Source organism: Coregonus lavaretus, assembly GCF_964263955.1.
Source record: "Coregonus lavaretus genome assembly, contig: HAP1_SCAFFOLD_55, whole genome shotgun sequence".
NCBI classification, from domain to species: Eukaryota; Metazoa; Chordata; class Actinopteri; order Salmoniformes; family Salmonidae; genus Coregonus; species Coregonus lavaretus.
Genome location: NW_028161934.1, coordinates 2,428,140 through 2,440,670, shown reverse-complemented (window position 1 = coordinate 2,440,670; position 12,531 = coordinate 2,428,140). Strand labels below are relative to the sequence as shown.

General features: G+C 43.2%; 1 long non-coding RNA gene across 1 annotated transcript; it reads right to left on the bottom strand.

Moving 5' to 3' along the window:
* Positions 1–11,559: 11,559 nt before the first annotated feature.
* On the bottom strand, positions 11,560–11,983 carry LOC311119913. Its single transcript, XR_014612048.1, has 3 exons — positions 11,917–11,983; positions 11,738–11,801; positions 11,560–11,643 (listed from the first exon to the last, which is right to left on the bottom strand). It is a non-coding gene; the product is annotated as an uncharacterized lncRNA (long non-coding RNA).
* Positions 11,984–12,531: the final 548 nt, after the last annotated feature.

Genomic DNA, 12,531 nt, shown 5'->3' with positions numbered 1-12,531 from the left:
GACGAGTATTTTGGGCGTCTTAGAGAAAAACAACATTGTGTTCGTGAGAGTCTCAGCTTTCCACAGAGGGGTCATATTAGTGTAGCGTTAAGATTTCCCTTCACTGGAAGTAAGGGGCCTGAACTATGAAAAACAGCCCCAGACCATTATTCCTCCTCAACCAAACTTTACAGTTGGCAATATGCATTGGGACAGGTAGCGTTCTCCTGGCATCCGCCAAATTCAGATTTGTCCGTCGGACTGCCAGATTGTGAAGCGTGATTCATCACTCCAGAGAATGTGGTTCCACTGCTCCAGAGTCCAATGGCGGCAAGCTTTACACCACTCCAGCCAACGCCTGGCATTGTGCATGGTGATCTTAGGCTTGCGTGCGGCTGCTCGGCCATGGAAACGCATTTCATGAAACTCCCAAATAACAGTTATTGTGGTGACGTTGCTTCCAGAGGCAGTTTGGAACTTGGTAGTGAGTGTTGCAATGCACTTCAGCACTCGGCGGTCCTGTTCTGAGAGCTTGTGTGGCCTACCACTTCGCGGCTGAGCCGTTGTTGCTCCTAGATGTTTCCACTTCACAATAACAGCGCAGTTGACCGGGAAAGCTCTGGCAGTGCAGAAATTTGACGAACTGACTTGTTGGAAAGGTGGCATCCTATGACGGTGCCACGCTGAAAGTCACTGAGCTCTTCAATAAGGCCATTCTACTGCCAATGTTTATCTATGGAGATTGCATGGCTGTGTGCTCGATTGTATACACCTGTCAGCAACAGGTGTGGCTGAAACAGCCAAATCCACTAATTTGAAGGGGTGTCCACATACTTTTAATATATATAGTGTATGATAGCAAGGAAATAAAGTTGGAACCGTAGCTCTTCAGTCCAGGTTCTGTGGTGGTTCTCTTCAGTGGGAGAGTCCACTGAAGACATACTGAATTATCAATTTACACTCCCTCTAACATTTTTATGCACACACACACAAACACTTACTGCCAGGGTGTAATACTCTGGTGACCTGGTCTTCATGTTCAGAGCTGTGTACGTGTCACTGTTAGGGTCAGGATGGACACTCTGTGGAGAGACAGAGAGAGAGAGAGAGAGAGAGAGAGAGAGAGAGAGAGAATGAGAGAGAGAGAGTTAACAGTGAAAACAGTATGAAAGAGACTTAATAAGTTAATGTCACTAGGTGTGAAGGTGGAGGTGTAACTGATGGAATCACCTGTGTGTCTGCTGTGGCATCACTTCCTCCTGTGGATCTCCTGTAAAGAGGGACAGAGTGAGTTCTGCTCTCTAGTGACCACTAGTGGACGTTGATATATTGCACATGCAGTTTTGCACATGAATGAATGAATGAATGAATGAATGAATGAATGAATGAATGAAGTTAATAACAAATCAGAGTGCTAAGGTGACTGTGAGGTGCTCTTTGGGCCGTCTGGTGGACAATATGTACCAATACAGTGTTTTAAAACAGTGTTTTACATGAGGAGCATCATGGAACTTAGACTTATTATTGAAATGAGTAAATGACTTAAATAAATATGTGTGATTATCTGATCAAAAGAGGAGAAGGTTAAATGTACTTACACTGAACATCCACAAACACAGAAGAAGAGTTGAGACGTCCATATGTATTCTCAGCCTGACAGAAATACTCTCCACTGTCCTAAGAGCTGAACTGCCCTGCACTATTTCACCAGAGGGACTGACGGACACTGAGCTACTTTTTGGGGCATCTGGTAAGGGATAACATTTAAAACCAGAGAACTATCAACAACAACAAAAATATACTTAAACTAAACATTAACAGGTATACATGAGAACATGCTATCCTTTAGGACTAATAGAAGTTGTAGATTTTGTTACAGTTGCTACCTTCACATTCCAACACTGAGCTGTCCTCACATTTCCCATCCAAGTTGATAGATTTAGACCTGTCTGTCCCCATCTCATTCCCTACAGTAGTACTCTGCAGTGTCAGATGACTGGAGTTGACTGAAGACATGTTGTCCTGTGGTCACATAGGAGATCAGATAATAGCCATTCTTCTTGTACCAGGTGTATTTGTCCACAGGTGGGTTGGCATCACTGCTGCAGGTCAGAGTCACTGAACTGCCCTCCACAATTTCACCAGAGGGACTGACTGACACTGTGGTCTTTGGCTTATCTGATGTAAAAGAGTGGATTTAGTCAACATAATGTTAACAATGACGGATTGTTTTTAATATTTACATACAATTAATTCTTTTTTTGGATAGTCCATCTGTAGATGCTCTACAGACTGTCAGTAACATTTTAATTATCTACTAGCCCTAACCTTAAACATTATCCTAACACTTTTTTTAAACCTAAGCCTAACCCTTACCCTAAGCAAGCAGTTGCTTATCAACAGATAGTTTGTTGGTAGCATGACCATCTGTAGAGCATCTACAGATGGACTATCCAGACTTTCCAAATAAAGTGTGACCAAATTACAATATCACTTTAAATCCATGTATCACTGACATATCACTCTAATACAAAGATGGAAGGAATCCTATGTTATAAAGACATAATTACAAACAAAGACAATTCTCCTGAACTAAATGGAAATCAACAGTTTAGCTATATTGAATGTTACTGTACCTGTGACAGACAGAGGTACTCCAGGATAGCCAGTATATTTCCCTCCGGTCTGATCTGTTATAAATCTGAACTTATACGTAGTGGAGTCACTCTCTCTCAGGTCTGTGATTGTCAGGGTGTGGACATTCTTCTTATCACTACGGTACGTCACATGACCTTTGTAGTATGGGTCATCACTCAGACTCACAGGACCCTCAGCATTATTTTTTGTGAACCAGAAGGTTGTTGTGACTGTACCACTGGGATATGTGTCAGAGCAGGACAGCTCCACTGTTGACCCCTTCAAGGCACAGATACTCTGAGGGGTGTAAGTCACACTCCAGCCATACTGACCCAGTAACACTGCAACACAATTACACATTATAGTGATTATACATTACATACCCATTTGCTCATACTAACAGCGTTTGTCCACACTTTGTTGCCCTACTGTAGTTGCTGAGTAGAAGTAAAATGATACAGTACGTACCCACAAGTATATGATTTATGACAAAAACGTATAATATACAGTATATATTTAATGATCTCATCAACCATACTTACAGAGTGAAGGGGAGAGGTCTTGCACAGTGAGTCAACTTACTGGTGTAGCAGTGCACAGAAACAAGAAGTGTGAGTTTAGTGATGACACATTTTGAAAGTAGCCTAGTCAGGAATTTAAGACAACCACATGCATCAACAGCATGTCAGAAAAGGGATGTACTGGATGTACTGCTAAAGACCGCATTGCTATTTGCATTTCTTCATTTGAGGAGTGGGCCTACATTTTTTAAAAGGGGGCTAAATGCAGCCCATTTTCAATGTAGTCTTTTCTTTAAATACAGATCCATAACAAAGTGTTGACTGTTCTACATGGTTTCTTAATGTGTTGCCTTACAAAATGTGACCCATCGCTCCTAATCATCGGCATCAAAGTGTGAAGGTTCCAGTGTTGAAGACTAGAGCTCCCCCTACTGGCATCTCAACATTACTGCAGCCTCCTGTCTCTCTTTATATGTCCCAGTCATGTCCTCAACCACTTGGGTCAATAACAAAATAAAAACTTGCAATAAGGTGCCGGAGACTGAGATCCCGATTCCCAACCCTTTCTCAATAGTGTAAGTTCACACTTCCCGTCATGGATATAAAAGTATGGGATTGGTGTGAACATTGGAGTTTCCATATTTGTTAGCTAAATCCACGCCAGAGGAACAGGAGAAGGTGAAATCTTTGCCCTATACACAGTCTGTCTTTGCCAGGTGTCATGGAAATGGGCGAGGGATTCACATTGTTATCAATCATCGAACATTCCGTAATGTTCCATCTTTCTGTGTTAAGGAGTGGAATGCCCTCGCTGATAGAACTACCTTCAACACTCCAAACATCCATGTGATGTCATATTGTGTCTGCATGATGTGTGTTTTAAAAATGACAATACATAATATTTCATGTAACTGGTTGTGTGTCGAGGTGCTGGACATTGCTCCTTCTGAAAGTGTCTGTGTCTATTTTGTACAGACATGATGAAGGTGAATAAACCACTATTGCTCTACAAACCAATGGAAATGTCTTATTAGTAGTTACTGTACAGTACAAAGGTGTGATTTTGAAGGCTTTTCATTTTCTCTCCACTAAATTTACTATTATAACAAGGTAAAAACAGTGACAATTAAGTTTAATCTTACAAGTTTATTACAAGAAATGTCACACTTCACACATTCTTTTTTTAAAGCGATAAGAAACGTTTCATCAAGCAGAACTCTTTCCTTGACATTGAGGCAAAATTGTGCTATAACTGTCATAAAAACTACTTTAAAAATATGTAAAAAAATCAAGCAAACTTCTATGTGTATCATCTAATAGTAGCATATGAAGTAATACAATATAATAGAAACACAATAACTATTGTTGTTAGCCTTCATATATAGTCTCACAAGTCTGATGATTGTTTCAGAAATATAACATAAAAAAATATATAGTTATATCAAATATAACTGGACCTCGAGGCTGCCTACTTCAGATATAAAGTTTAACAAATATTTGAAATTACAAAAATTACTTTTAAATTATTTAAAAGCCCACTTTCTAATTTGTCATAGTTTAAAGGGCAAAACTGACCCTAGATCAGCACTCCTACTCTAAGTGTGAATAGAGTAGTCCTGTGTGGCTCAATTGGTAGAGCATGGCTCACGGGTTCGATTCCTGCTGGGACTACCCATATGAAAGATTTATGCATGCATGACTGTAATGACTGCGTGAATGACTTTGGATAGATGGTAAATATTATTATATACTATTACAAACCGGGTAGTATACTTGTCTACTTTTCTATTTATGATGGCAACCAGTTTATAATAGCAATAAGGCACCTCGGGGGATTGTGGTATACAGCCAATATACCAAGGCTAAGGGCTGCATCCAGGAACTCCACTTCACGTTGCATTGCCTAAGAGCAGCCCTTAGCCGTGGTACAGTATATTTAAGCAATAAGGCAGGAGGGGTTGTGGTATATGGCCAATATACCATGGCTAAGGGCTGTTCTTAGGCACGACGCATCAAGGAGTGCCTTATTGCTATTATAAACTGGTTACCAACGTAATTAGAGCAGTAAAAATACATGTTTTGTCATATCCCTGGTATACGGTCTGATATACCACGGCTGTCAGCCAATCAGCCTTCGGTGCTCAAACCACCCAACTTATAATGGCGAATATACCACACCCCCTCTAGCGTTATTGCTAAATGCATATAGCTTTATACACTGAGTGTACAAAACATTCAGAACACCTGCTCTTTCCATGACATTGTAAGGGTTGGTGTGAGGTGTGACCCAGGTGCGGTGCAGGATAGACAGTAGGCAAGGATGGTGAAACAAGGATCTTTACTGGTGGTCCAAAAGCCAGGATACAAAACAACGGACTATACACGAAAACAAATGAGGAGCACATAGGTCTCCAAAAAACAGGCTGACAACAAACAATACGAAATACTAACTCTGACTGGAAAAACACAATGACACAGGGAGAACACTTCTCGAGTACCTGTAACTCCGTCACGTGATCCGACACTGATACGTACTGATTGACATCAAGGACCTAGCAGAGAAAACTGAGCAAGGGAACACAAGGGAGTGAGGGCATAAATGCACAGGTGAATCAGCCACAGGTGACACCAATAGGCAGATAATTAGTCCCGACTGTGAATGAGGAGGTGCCTATGGTTGTCGGAGGATGACACCTAGTGGGTCGCTCCGGAACAGTGCCCCCCCGACGAACGGCCCCAGCCGGGTGGAGGTGACAAAATGCTGTATCAGCCCTGGGTCCAGAATGTCCCTCCTGGGCACCCCAGACCGCTCCACCGGCCCATAACCCTCCCAGTCCACCAGAAATAGGAGACCCCTCCCCGCCCGCCGGCAGTTCAGTATCCTGTCCACCGTAAAAGCCGGCTGCCCTCCGACGAGGCGCAGCGGGGGAACAGGACGAAGAGGGGGAGCCAGGGGACAGGTGGCGACGGGCTAGAGGAGGGACACATGGAACGTGGGATGCACCCGCATGGTGGGGGGAAGTTGCAGGCAGTAGGTCACTGGGTTGACTCGCCGGACCACTCTGAATGGCCCGACGGGACCGCCACCTCCTTCTCTTGCTCGGGGAATAGGGGGCGCTTGGGTATAGTCAGGGGTCGGAGCAGCCCTGCCGCGGGCTGACGTGAGCTCTTCGTGCGTGCACACACACCGGGCAAGCAGACACGAAGGCGCGCGTATCCCCCTCAGCAGATGGCCACCAGAACCTCCTACGCAGGAACTCCAACGTCCTGGCGCACCCCGGCTGGCTGGTGAGGTCGGACGCATGCGCCCACTGAAGCAGTCGCGAGCGTGGTTCCCGCGATGTCGCAGGCAAGACTGGCTCTGCACGGCGTTCGTCAGCTGGCAGAGATTCTCAATGATCTGCTGCAGGCTGTGGTCGTGCTGATCCAGCATGGCTCCCTGCACTGCCAATGCGCTATGATACTGTGCTGCCTCCGCTGGGTCCATATTGTCTCCGTTTTCTGTAAAGGTTGGTGTGACCCAGGTGCGGTGCAGGATAGACAGTAGGCAAGGATGGTGAAACAAGGATCTTTACTGGTGGTCCAAGAGCCAGGATACAAAACAACAGACTATACACGAAAACAAATGAGGAGCACATAGGTCTCCAAAAAACAGGCTGACAAGGAAGTGAGGGCATAAATACACAGGTGAATCAGCCACAGGTGACACCAATAGGCGGATAATTAGTCCTGACTGTGAGTGAGGAGGTGCCTATGGTTGTCGGAAGATGACACCTAGTGGGTCACTCCAGAACTGCGACCCACTCCTGTAACAGACAGACTGACCAGGTGATTCCAGGTGAAAGCTATGATCCCTTATTGATGTCACCTGTTAAATCCACTTCAATCAGTGTAGATGAAGGGGAGGAGGCAGGTTAAAGAAGGATTTTAAGCCTTGAGACAATTGAGACATGGATTGTGTATGTGTGCCATTCAGAGGGTGAATGGGCAAGACAAAATATTAATTTGAACAGGGTATGGTAGTAGGTGCCAGGCGCACCAGTTTGAGTGTGTCAAGAACTGCAACACTGCTGGATTTGATGAATCCTGGCTCCTGCTGTTTCACGCTGATGGGAGGACTAGGGTATGGAGAGAACCACATGAGTACATGCATCCATCATGCCGCATGACAACATTACAGGCTGGTGTTGGTGTGATGGTGTGGGGTGTGTTTTCATAGCACACATTGGGCCCCTTGATAAAAGTGGAGCAACGTTTGAATGCCACAGGATATCTGAACATCATTTCCAATCAGGTGCATTCCTTCATGGCAGCGGTGTATCCATCTGCGAATGTATTTTTTCAGCAGGATAATGCCCCATGCCACAAGGCTAGGATTGTCCAGGAATGGTTCCACAAACATTACAGTGAATTCAGCTTACTGCAGTGGCCTGCCCACTCACCAGATCTCAATACAATTGAGCATCTGTGGGATGAGATGGAACAAGCTAGTCGGAGTAGACATCCACTACCAGCCAACTTGTGGAAAGCATTGGAGTCAACATAGGCCAGTATCCCTGTGGAATGCTTTTGACACCTTGTAGAGTCGAATTGAGGCTGTTCTGTGGGCAAAAGGGGGTGCAACTCAATATTAGGAAGGTGTTCCTAATGTTTTGTACACTCAGTGTATATCACTTAGTTTGAATATACGGGTCCAGATATACAGTACAAGGTTTTTGTTCAGTTCTTCTTGGTTCTGGGTTTGTTGTGTTCAGGTCTTCTTGGTTCTGGGTTTGTTGTGTTCAGGTCTTCTTGGTTCTGGGTTTGTTGTGTTCAGGTCTTCTTGGTTCTGGGTTTGTTGTGTTCAGGTCTTCTTGGTTCTGGGTTTGTTGTGTTCAGGTCTTCTTGGTTCTGGGTTTGCTGTGTTCAGGTCTTCTTGGTTCTGGGTTTGTTGTGTTCAGGTCTTCTTGGTTCTGGGTTCGTTGACTGTACTGTAGAGAACAGAGGAGTCCTCCTCAGCTGCTTGTGCTGCAGCGGGTCTGAGGAAAGAGAAACAGAAATTAAACAAAATCCGCATCCCAGCTCAGGTCAAAAGGAGTGCACTAAATAGGGAACAGTGTGCAATTTGGAACACAGAGAGAAGTTCCTAAAAATCATCAAGACATCACTCCCTCATAATAGACATGTCATCGTAATTGTCTTGAGATGTCTATTGTTGGGTTGGTGGTTTAAGGAAATGACATCACTAGTCGTCAATAGGAGTCAACTGTTTTGCTTATTGATGACATCTCTTACAATAAGCAGCAGCATATGAATGACAATGCAGAATATGCTCACCGGGTGGCAGCAGTGGAGCGGTTAAATTTCACCTTAATGCACAATATGCATTATTGATGACATCATCATTGTCTACAATGAGCACAAAGCCATAACTACATATGAGGACACCGAGGTTCGGACCTCGTAAATGTTTTATAATTTGAAAATAATAATAATAGCCTAATACAAATACTGTACACAGTAAAGAAAATGAATTACGGATCAACATCTAAATATTGCTTCCAGCGTTGGTCAAAGCTCAGAATGGTTATTTTCTTGATCTGACTAATCACGCCTGCCTCTTTGTGAATGAGTGGAATCCTGAACAGTGGTTTTTCTCTTTGTGAATGAGTGGAATCCTGAACAGTGGTTTTCCTCTTTGTGAATGAGTGGAATCATGAACAGTGGTTTTCCTCTTTGTGAACAAGCAAAAATAATCACTCTCGGAGAATGAGTGCACAGCTGGTAAATAGTCTCTTATAGATACATACTGTATGTCAGTCAGTCAGGTCGGGGGAATAGCTGCCGGCAGAGACTTCTATTGCAGTAACGTTGAAGGGCTCTGGTTAGTATTACTTAGCCAGCTAGAAGGATGAAGTAAGAAGCTAACGTTAAACGGAGCCTACCTCAGCAGGAGCAAACCATACACTACTAAGTCCTTCAGAGAGAGTAGGCTACTGAGACAGACAGTGATGTGGTGCTCAGTGGAGAGGCTGAGGCAGGTTACAATGCATGCAGGTGGAAGTAGAGGAGACAGAGAGAGAGAGGAAGCAAGCAGAGAGAGAGGTTTTTACAGTGGTTCCCAAACTTGGGGTCGGGGCCCCGTGTGGGGTCCCCTGAGATAATCTGTGCTAATCTAATCAAACAATTTAGGAATAAAAAAAAAATATATATATATATATATATATTTCAATATGAACATCTCCACATGGCCTATCTTCCCCATATAGCCATAGGCCTACATTAAAATGCTATCAACATGCAAAGTTCTAAAAATGTCATACGATTTTGTTTCATCGCTGATGCTGCGTGTCAGTGTGAATCATTTCTAATATTTCCCCCCTTTCAGGGGTATAACATTACAACTGTATAGCTAATAGGCTATGTGTTTGTAGATGGACTGAGGTGAATGAACCTACAGCAGCCAAGGTGATAACGGCTGGGGACATTTTTGCTTGTTTTTGCTGTTTTCCAAATAGCATTTAAAAGTGTTTTTATTGTATAGAAATGCAGTAAATGAGATTCAACTTTCCAACCCCCTGGACATCCAGATTTGGTTGGAAACAAGCAAACGTATCCCTTAATGCTGTGTGTTTCCAATGTTCTAGTATTGGCTCCATGTAACAGTGGGGGGAAATGTATTTAGTCAGCCACCAATTGTGCAAGTTCTCCCACTTAAAAAGATGAGAGAGGCCTGTAATTTTCATCATAGGTACACATCAACTATGACAGACAAATTGAGGAAAACAAATCCAGAAAACCACATTGTAGGATTTTTTATGAATTTATTTGCAAATTATGGCGGAAAATAAGTATTTGGTCACCTACAAACAAGCAAGATTTCTGGCTCTCACAGACCTGTAACTTCTTCTTTAAGAGGCTCCTCTGTCCTCCACTCGTTACCTGTATTAATGGCACCTGTTTGAACTTGTTATCAGTATAAAAGACACCTGTCCACAACCTCAAACAGTCACACTCCAAACTCCACTATGGCCAAGACCAAAGAGCTGTCAAAGGACACCAGAAACAAAATTGTAGACCTGCACCAGGCTGGGAAGACTGAATCTGCAATAGGTAAGCAGCTTGGTTTGAAGAAATCAACTGTGGGAGCAATTATTAGGAAATGGAAGACATACAAGACCACTGATAATCTCCCTCGATCTGGGGCTCCACGCAAGCTCTCACCCCGTGGGGTCAAAATTATCACAAGAACGGTGAGCAAAAATCCCAGAACCACACGGGGGGACCTAGTGAATGACCTGCAGAGAGCTGGGACCAAATTAACAAAGCCTACCATCAGTAACACACTACGCCGCCAGGGACTCAAATCCTGCAGTGCAAGACGTGTCCCCCTGCTTAAACCAGTACATGTCCAGGCCCGTCTGAAGTTTGCTAGAGTGCATTTGGATGATCCAGAAGAGGATTGGGAGAATGTCATATGGTCAGATGAAACCAAAATAGAACTTTTTGGTAAAAACTCAACTCGTCGTGTTTGGAGGACAAAGAATGCTGAGTTGCATCCAAAGAACACCATACCTACTGTGAAGCATGGGGGTGGAAACATCATGCTTTGGGGGTGTTTTTCTGCAAAGGGACCAGGACGACTAATCCGTGTAAAGGAAAGAATGAATGGGGCCATGTATCGTGAGATTTGGAGTGAAAACCTCCTTCCATCAGCAAGGGCATTGAAGATGAAACGTGGCTGGGTCTTTCAGCATGACAATGATCCCAAACACACCGCCCGGGCAACGAAGGAGTGGCTTCGTAAGAAGCATTTCAAGATCCTGGAGTGGCCTAGCCAGTCTCCAGATCTCAACCCCATAGAAAATCTTTGGAGGGAGTTGAAAGTCTGTGTTGCCCAGCGACATCCCCAAAACATCACTGCTCTAGAGGAGATCTGCATGGAGGAATGGGCCAAAATACCAGCAACAGTGTGTGAAAACCTTGTGAAGACTTACAGAAAACGTTTGACCTTTGTCATTGCCAACAAAGGGTATATAACAAAGTATTGAGAAACTTTTTTTGTTATTGACCAAATACTTATTTTCCACCATAATTTGCAAATAAATTCATAAAAAATCCTACAATGTGATTTTGTGGATTTTTTTCTCATTTTGTCTGTCATAGTTGACGTGTACCTATGATGAAAATTACAGGCCTCTCTCATCTTTTTAAGTGGGAGAACTTGCACAATTGGTGGCTGACTAAATACTTTTTTTCCCCACTGTATTTTAATGGCAGAATTTGCTCACTGGGTGGCAGAACTGGGGCGGTAGAATTTCACAGCAGCGTACTGGACATCTTGGTCCTGTTTCTGTGGTTGAGGCAGCTGGACGGTGGAGTACAGAGGTTCTTCCTGGTTTTTGGAGTGAGAGAAGTGGACGCTGGCGTAGTGAACATCTTCCTGGTAGTCTGTGTCAGCTGTCTGTGCTGCAGTAGGGGTCATGATCATGCCTGAGATGTTGTCATACACTGGACTAGAGTCTCCCTGATTGGGAAGAAGGACAGACAACATGAGGAGTGGAAATGTTCCACAAAGCAATACACAGTCATCAGTCATCTTCTGATTCCAACACACTCACCTGTCCATCGTCTGCTGTGTCTCTTCTGTCTCTTGTGTCAGAGGTGGATTTGGAGGCCTTCTTCCTGTTTTGTAAATTAATTAATGAATTTATTCTTTAAATAATGAATGAATCAATCAATGAACAAATTAAGTTAATAAAAAAGTGTTTGAGTGAAATAATATTTAAAGATCACTCACCTGAACCACATGAAGCCAGAGAGACAGAGGATGAGAACCAGAACAACAACTATGATTCCTACAGCTGCAGTCATAACTGATGTTTGTTTCCCTAAATTAAAATATGGATGATACGAGTACTGCATGTTATAAACTGAAAATAAACCTAGTACAGGACAATAATACAATATTTGTTAAGTGATCTCATCTCAACGTATATATCATTAAAAAACAAAGTATGATAAGCCAAAGTATAATTATTAATATTACCTTAACTTAATTTTGTATTGAAATATTGAAGATGAAACTTCACCTGGTAAATTTATCATCAGAACTGTAGAGTTCCTAGATCCTCTTCCATTCCAGGCCTCACAGTGGTAATGTCCATTGTCCTTAGACTTGAAGTTACTCATGTTGTAGATCTTTCCAAATGCATTTAGAAAAGTCTTATTTTGAAAGTACCAGGTGTATTTGTCCACAGGTGGGTTGGCATCACTGCTGCAGGTCAGAATCACTGAACTGCCCTCCACTATTTCACCAGAGGGACTGACTGACACTGAGGTGTTCTTTGGGCCATCTGGTGAACAATATGTAACAACAGTATTTTAAATAGTGTTTTACATGAGGAGCATCGTG